At 38.2% G+C, this 7,597-nt stretch overlaps 1 non-coding gene across 1 annotated transcript; it reads right to left on the bottom strand.

Moving 5' to 3' along the window:
* Nucleotides 1–622: 622 nt before the first annotated feature.
* Nucleotides 623–691, bottom strand: TRNAV-UAC (transfer RNA valine (anticodon UAC)). Its single transcript has one exon. It is a non-coding gene; the product is annotated as a tRNA-Val (tRNA).
* Nucleotides 692–7,597: the final 6,906 nt, after the last annotated feature.

The following is a 7,597-nucleotide window of genomic DNA, read 5'->3' as shown; positions in this document are numbered from 1 at the left end:
CCCATAATAAGCTGAATTAGAAGTGTGCATCCATGTGGCTAGAAATATTAGGGAAACTTAAGTTCAGTACTGAATTTTGTAGTTAGCGTTATTTATATTGCATGTCTCACAAGGTGCTCAAGAAACCCATGTTGCCACGATTCTTAGGAAGGAATCAGAACTTGTTATCCACTTTCACTCACTGGCTTTTATTTTGTGAATGAACTGTGAAATCTACCTAAATTGTGAGGACTAAGTTTATTTGAGAAACAGCGTTAGCTTCTCCCCAGCACACAAAAACATGATTCCACTTTACTAAAACCTTTTTAAGGCACCTTTTGTAAGTAGCTGATAGAGGAAAACAAAGAGAGGAAAAGGTGAGCTAAATATGCACTTTTCTCCAAAGTGTTATTTTGGTGCCTACTCTGCACTGAAACCCCAGAACACTGCGCACACTTAGTCTGGTTGAACAGTAGGGGCTGTTTTTGTAATAGTATCACCTGTCTTAAAGGATCTGACCTTCTCTGCCCATTTTTTTCCCAGTTCTGCAAATAGTTCTGTTTTATATAGATCACAGAATCAGCAAGGTTGGAAGGGACCTCTGGAGATCATCTAGTCCAACCTCCCAAAGATTTCCTGCTACTGGTTCTGCTGGGGCTTGAACCCAGGACCTTCAGCATGTAAAGCAGATGTGATAACCACTACACTATCCCTTTTGTTTTGAGATTTTTTTTTCATTGTAATAGGAATTGCAATGTGAAACCCACATTTTTCCATTCTTGATAAAATGGATTTACTGTTCATTACCATGAACCCTGTTTTCAGGCAGCCGGAATGACAGGCTGTTCTGGCCCTGGAAATGACCAGTGTCTTAACTTTTACACAAGATGCCTGAAGGGATATCTTGAAATTAGAGCTGAGGGAGCCCTGAGCGGCTAGATAACTAAGTATCTGTGAGGTCCACAGTGAAGCAAGCCATATAGTCCAAAATAGAGATTAAAGCCAAATCTCTTCTTCTATCACACAATGTCGATAGGAAGAGAAGCAATGAAAATAATTGTGGTCATATAAAAGATAAAATAGATGCATCATTTTGGTCTGATAACTGGAGGGGAATACTAACAAGACAACCTCTGAATAACACTCACTGATAAAACTTTCTATAAGGCAGCTGATTTCATATGCCTACACAATTTAGCTAGTAAACATACCATCAACATTTTGAATTCAAATTATTGTAGTTTTTTAAACCCATGCACAAGTCACATTGCACTGTAAGGGACAAAGCTTGCCTATAAGCTGCTCCTGGAATAGACAAAGGTGAAAATAGCTGCCTTGGGCAAAAGTTGGCTGGTTTTGTTCCACTGTTACTTTCACACAAAAGAGAATTGTACATATATTCCAAACTGCTGACTCATTAAGAGAGAAACTACAAATCTTGTTAAAAATGTAGACATCTTTTTTGTCAAATGTACACTTCTTGCTTTCATGGGTGACATTTTATTTTTTTTTTTTATTTTATTAGAATCGCTTTAAAAACTTTAAATAAAGAAGGGCTTTTGGCTGCCTAAAGTGTATGTGTGTATACATATATATACACATATAGCAGTATTGTTCTAAGTGCATGCAACATATATCTTATAAAACTCTCTCTTGTGTTTTAGGATACCAAAACTATCTGGTCAACCAGTGGATGAAAAATGTCATGATATAGGTAGTTATCTTAAAAAGATCAAAGTTGTCCCGAAAGTCGAGCAAGAATCTCTTCAGAAAAGGGAGCATATAGACATATTAATTAGAATACTCAACAAGCTGTAAGTATTATGATCAAAATTAATTTTTAACATTGGTAATGAAGGAAGAAAAAAACTTGCACTTAGATTTGTGGGGAAAAAGCAAGCAAAACAAAAATATACTAGTAAAATGAGTAATATGACCTCACAGAAATTGTCAATGATCAGCTACACTACTTTCCTTTTTGATACTCTTTTCCTCCTCCTCCTGTTGTGTCCTTAGATTTCAGATTCTTTAAAGAGAGGGATTTGGGTTTCACAGCTATCACTGAAGTACCTACTCTATTTCTATATTTAAACAAAAATCAAGAAGCTAATCCTGGATTGCATTCCAAGTGCATATTTTCTACCCAGAATTATTATCAAATTTAGAATAAGCACTAAAATGTTGCATTACTAGAAAAATTGAAAGCTTAGGACTGATTTTTTGAGTAGTTATTATACTTTGCACTGAACAACAGATCTATTGGTCACTACTCATAGTACATCATCTATTCTTATAATAGTAATAATTCTACTGATTTAAATGAAGTTAAGCACCTTAAATATATTGTTCTTGCACTGGAGCCTCAGAGGGAACCTGTTCTTTTATTTTGATGTTAACCATATCCATCTATCTCTCTCTGTTACATCTGGCCAAGCTTCTAGTCTCTGCAGGCATTAGGTCTCTACTATCCTACTTGAATATGGAATACCAGGCACATAACAAACTAGCATCTAGGGACTATCATCTCATTTATTCTGATAATTCTATCATTTTAAATAGCTATTCTTTTCAAAATTTTTCTGCTTTAAAGAACCAAATTCTTCTTATTTTTGTGCTCATAGTCATGTTGTACTACTTAGTTGCAAAACGTTATCTGCTCTGCAGAAATGTTGGATGCTGCTGCCACCACCATTGTTTGCCCATCTGTGTCTATGCTGAGCTGTGTGTATGTGTATTTCTGTAAGGAGGTGGGAGATAGTGGGGCAAGGTGAATGAATGACTGCATGTGCAATGTGGATAGAACTTATAATTATTAATGTCATCCAATTTACTAGTTGTAGCTTTGACTTAGCAAATGACAAGGAGAATGAAGTATAAGGCAAGCAGCAGTGCTTGCTTTGTTTTGTAACTTCAACACCATCGTCAGTCAAGTTCAAGAGCATAGGCTGTCTAACCTCCAAAGCCGGACCTTTCTAATTATTTCACTGTAAATGAAGTAGTACAACCTACCATTCATTTTTGATCCGTTAAAATGATGTTTCATATTTGTACAGCTTTGCTAGTATGAGGTACCTTGAGGACACAGTAATGATTCTGTTGGAGGTACAAGCAGATGGGAACAAAGATGCCCTTAGCCTACTTCCAGCTACCATTTCTGTAACTCCGCTGGAGGTTCCTGTCCCCAGACTTTCGCTGCCAAAACTGTTTATTTCATTGCTTTTTCTGATGAATATGTGACACGATCTGCACAAAGGGTAGCAAATCTTTATTTTCTTTAACAGGATTTGATTTCCTTAATCCAAATCTTTTCATAGATCTGGTTTGGGGAAAGGTTAAACAGTTGTGTCAATGTAACTGGCAAGAAAAAAGTGTGAGAACAAACAGCTGACAGTGGGTGAGAGGTGGTAATGATTGAAACCAGGCGTGTGGCTGAGAAGTCTCTAATGCAAGTCCTTGATGTAACGAGACCGTTATATTCCAAAGACGGGAATATAAAAAAGCTTTTGGAGAAGGTGTCAGTGTTCAACAGGACCAGGTTTTCATCTTCAAAGTCCCTGGCAAACTCCCATTGACTTCAGTGAGCCAGGATTTCAGCTATAATGCTATAAAGCTCCTGCCTTTGGCTGCATGTTTCCAGTATTGTGTCAGATCCAGTGATAGAAATTTATCCCATTACTGAAAGAATAAACCTTAAACAAACAAAAATCAGTTTTCTATTATGTTGGAGCACTGAAGTGACTCATCCTGCAGCTGTGGATTTATTACATCTGATGCAAGGCAGTAAGCAAGCAACTGAGGTCGGGGAAGAGACCACCCTGTCAGCAATATAGCTCACGGTTTTTCCAAATATACTCTCATATTCTAGGAGATGCGATCCCACCCTTCAAACCACTTGCTTTTCCTTGTGTCAGTGTGAGCATTTGTTTCGCTGCAATATAGGGTTTGAGAACTGATCTGTGGTATTGCTAGCCATGATCAAGTTTAGCATATAGTGACCTAAGCTCATGTCTTGCCATAAGGGGAAAGCTTAAGTGCAAAGGCAACGTTTAGGGGGCCACAGGAAAAGTGAGATTGCTTCTCACAACTGTAATGCTGAAGCATAGGCGTCCTAAACTGATCTAAAACAGGCTTTCTGCACTCCTGCTGTATCTTTCAATTCTTGTCTTTACACTTGTGGTGGTATTCATGTGATGTGACTGCAAGCAAGCTTCTGAGAAGTAATCTGATGAAAACTAGAACCCATTTAAAACATAATTAATTTTAACCAGATCTCCTCCCTGAACCACCTCATTTTTTTTTTTCCCAGATGAGTAGCAATGGAGGGAGAAAGAGAGGTGGTTGCCCTGATTTTAGAGCTTTCTAAGCAGCTAGTGACTCTCATACATAAACATACCTACTGTGGGCCCATGAGAGTAAGAAGCAACACTAGCTTGGTGCTTCCCTGATATCCCAGGTCCAAACAACCATACGATATTTGTAGTCCCACAGTGGAAAGTATGATACCTGGCTAATTTTTCTCCTTTAATGTTCCTTCTTTTAGACACTCTTTCCTCTACTGAGAGCAGGTGATAATAATACTGAAATAATATCAATCACCTCTGCTGCTTACAAGTCTAACATAGTATCAGTGGAAGAAAGACTGCCCTCTGTGATTACTTTGTGCAGCCAAAGATAGGATATAGAAATGGGTTTCCTGATAAAGAAGACCATTAAAAGGAAGATACTGTATACTATAATTGCAGCTGTGAAAAGCCATTTTTTCTATTATAAAAAGGGGACTTTGTTTTTCTCTTTATTGTTCAGATTATTTCTGAATAAATTTTTGTCTTTTTTTTCTTTTTTTTTTTTTTTGGATGGGACATGAGCTCGTAACTGGTGGTGAAAATATTCAGTTTGAACTTTCAGCGCACCATGTGGTTATAAATTATTTTTATCTTTTCCATCTGCCAGAGAGTTTCAGGAAGAAAATAGGGAAAGAACCCCCCAAAACCCCCTTTTCCTCCCACCAATTAAAGATTTTTTCGTATGAGGGTATGATGACTCTGAAGATCATTATCTTTCTGTAGCATGATGATACAGGGGTTTTTCAAGCAAAGGCCTCCAAAAAATGAGTCCCTGGAGCATTACAAGTCGATGCTGGAGACCCAGGGCCTGTTGCTACAGCAAGGAGGACAGACTCCTGGAAGAGCCATGCTCCGGCGTGGAGATCCTGCAGGCCTGGGAGGACAGCAGCGCGTTGTCTCTGGTACCACTTGTGTGCGGTGGCAGCTGGTGCATGCTGCCACCACGTGTTATCCAGGAGGTTAAGGAGCCATCCCAGAGACAGCAGATCATCCTTTTGCTGCCAGCAGGCTGACTCCTTTTATTGCCTTCCCTTCTTTGCCCTACTTTTCTTGAGATTATCCTTTCCTCTTTATACAAAAGGCAGATAGATACAACATGGTTTAAAGATGGTCCATGTGCATGTTCTAATTTGAAGGTTGAGCCCATGTTGCAGGCCACATTCAAGGTGAAAGGCAAGACAGAGTTAGGAAAACGCTCCCTATCTAAGGAAATTCCGCTTTGTCCCTGCAACTACAGGGCAGGGCTAGTTTAATGATACTGGAAGGAGCTAGACATGGATCAGTCTTGCCCAGCACATGTACACATTGCGCTCTGGACTGCCTCATACTGGCTGGTACACGTTGGCAAGTCTTTCAAACCTGTGGTCAGGAAGCTGTAGCTGCCTGTTTTCCTGGTTCTTCAGAGAGAAACATCAGAAATAAAAAGGTATAATATATAAGGTATAATATATAAAAGGTCTAATTGAAATGCTTCCTTTGACCCCAAATTATATGTTTTGGTTTTTGGTTATTAAATGTCATTTTAACTTTTATTTTAAATTTCTTCCATATCAAATGTCATTTTGAAACAAAACAAATGGGCAATGTTTTACCTTGAAACTTGTAATCACTGAATCAGAAAATGTAACATTGTACCTATATTTTTTCTTTCAATGAAAGTATTAGCTAAATTAAATCCAAGTTTGTGATTTATTTTGGGTCTCTGAAGCTCCATTTTCAGCGAATTCCATATTTGCTGAAGTATTTTGTACTGCTCTGCAGATAGTTCACGAGGCACAGACATGTAGCTGTAGACAAGCAGGCAGGTCTCTGCCTTGCTTCATCCTTGTTCAGGAAGAAATGTTTGTGCAGGCATCTGTGGGGAAATACCTCCGGGTTTCTTTTCCTGGCTGATCTCACCTCCTGTCTCCCCGGTAGACAGCTGAGTTTTGCTCCAGTCGCAGCAAAAGGGGGTTGTGTAGCCCAGGCTGCGGAGCACCCATCTTCTCTCCTCCTCTCGCTAGTGATGGGAGCACCAACAAGTTCAAAGCTTGGTTGTTGCTGCTACATGGTGACAAAGCAGCACACAACCCCTGCAAAAAACAGTAAGCTGTAGGTAAATGGTTCATATGCCATCTGGAGGATTAAACTTCAAAAAAAATTTCCAATGTTTATTTTTTGGTAAATGTTTTAGCATGCAGCGAATAGGTTCTGTATGTGCAATCTTTAAAACAATAAAGCAAAACAAAAACTTTGTTCTATAATTTTGACATTCACAATAAGTATAATGTACAATTAAAAATGAATCATACTGGTCAATTTTGTTAGTTCATACAACAGCCTTATTGAAAGTGCTAGTCTTTGTGTATTATTCTATTTTGTTATGGTCTAAAACAAACAGATTCTTAAGGCAAATATTTACCCAAAACATGAAAATTCTCCACTGCCTTTTTGGTGCTGTTCTATTTAAAAAATGAATTGCATATAAATTTTGCTCGAGGCTCTTGGGCCTTCACTCAGCCAACTATGAAAATACATTCCTGATTCTAGCATGTTAGTAAATCTATTGAAGTTCATGGTAGGGAGATTCTCAGAATTGCTCGTTGATGACCTGCCCCTGCTCCTTAGCTACTAATTTCAGCAGAACAATGTTAAATCATACTAAATATTTTTGAAAATCCTCCTTGCCAGAGGACTCAAATATGCAGCCTGAGATAGTAAAGTGTTCAGAAAATTACACTTATTCATTATACCAGAACTTCCTCATTTGCAGATGCTAGTAGAGATGTGGGTTTTGACTCACGCGGACAAAAGGCTGAATAAGAACTTGAGGATTTGACCCTGTGTATTTTTCTTTCTTTGATCTCACAGTATTACTTTCTGATGGTATTTTTCCTTTTTGCTTCTGGCTTCCTTTGGAAAATGAATGTATGTGGAGCTTTTAAAAATCCCCTTGAACCAGCTAATTATTTTTATATTTGTGGGTGTCCCCTACATTAAAACTTTTCTGAACTCTCACAGCTCCAGACTGCCTTGGTTGTTGACCACCCAAGTACACAATTCAGTGGAAACACAACATTGAAACACTTGTCCTTGATCTATCTGAAAAGGGCTATCTTGTCACAGTTTCACATGCTTTAACTGAAAATCCATTAATTACACAACAAATAATTAGGACCATATAAAATCCACACAGAAAAAAAAACCAAACCAAACCAAAACATTAAAGTCACCTCAAAACAGCAAATAAAGCCAGATCTCTTTGTAAATTATCTAATACTAGTAAAGGATTATAC

This window comes from Rhea pennata, chromosome 2 (assembly GCF_028389875.1).
Source record: "Rhea pennata isolate bPtePen1 chromosome 2, bPtePen1.pri, whole genome shotgun sequence".
NCBI classification, from domain to species: Eukaryota; Metazoa; Chordata; class Aves; order Rheiformes; family Rheidae; genus Rhea; species Rhea pennata.
The sequence above is the reverse complement of the archived record's forward strand: the minus strand, read 5'-3'. Positions and strand labels throughout refer to the sequence as shown.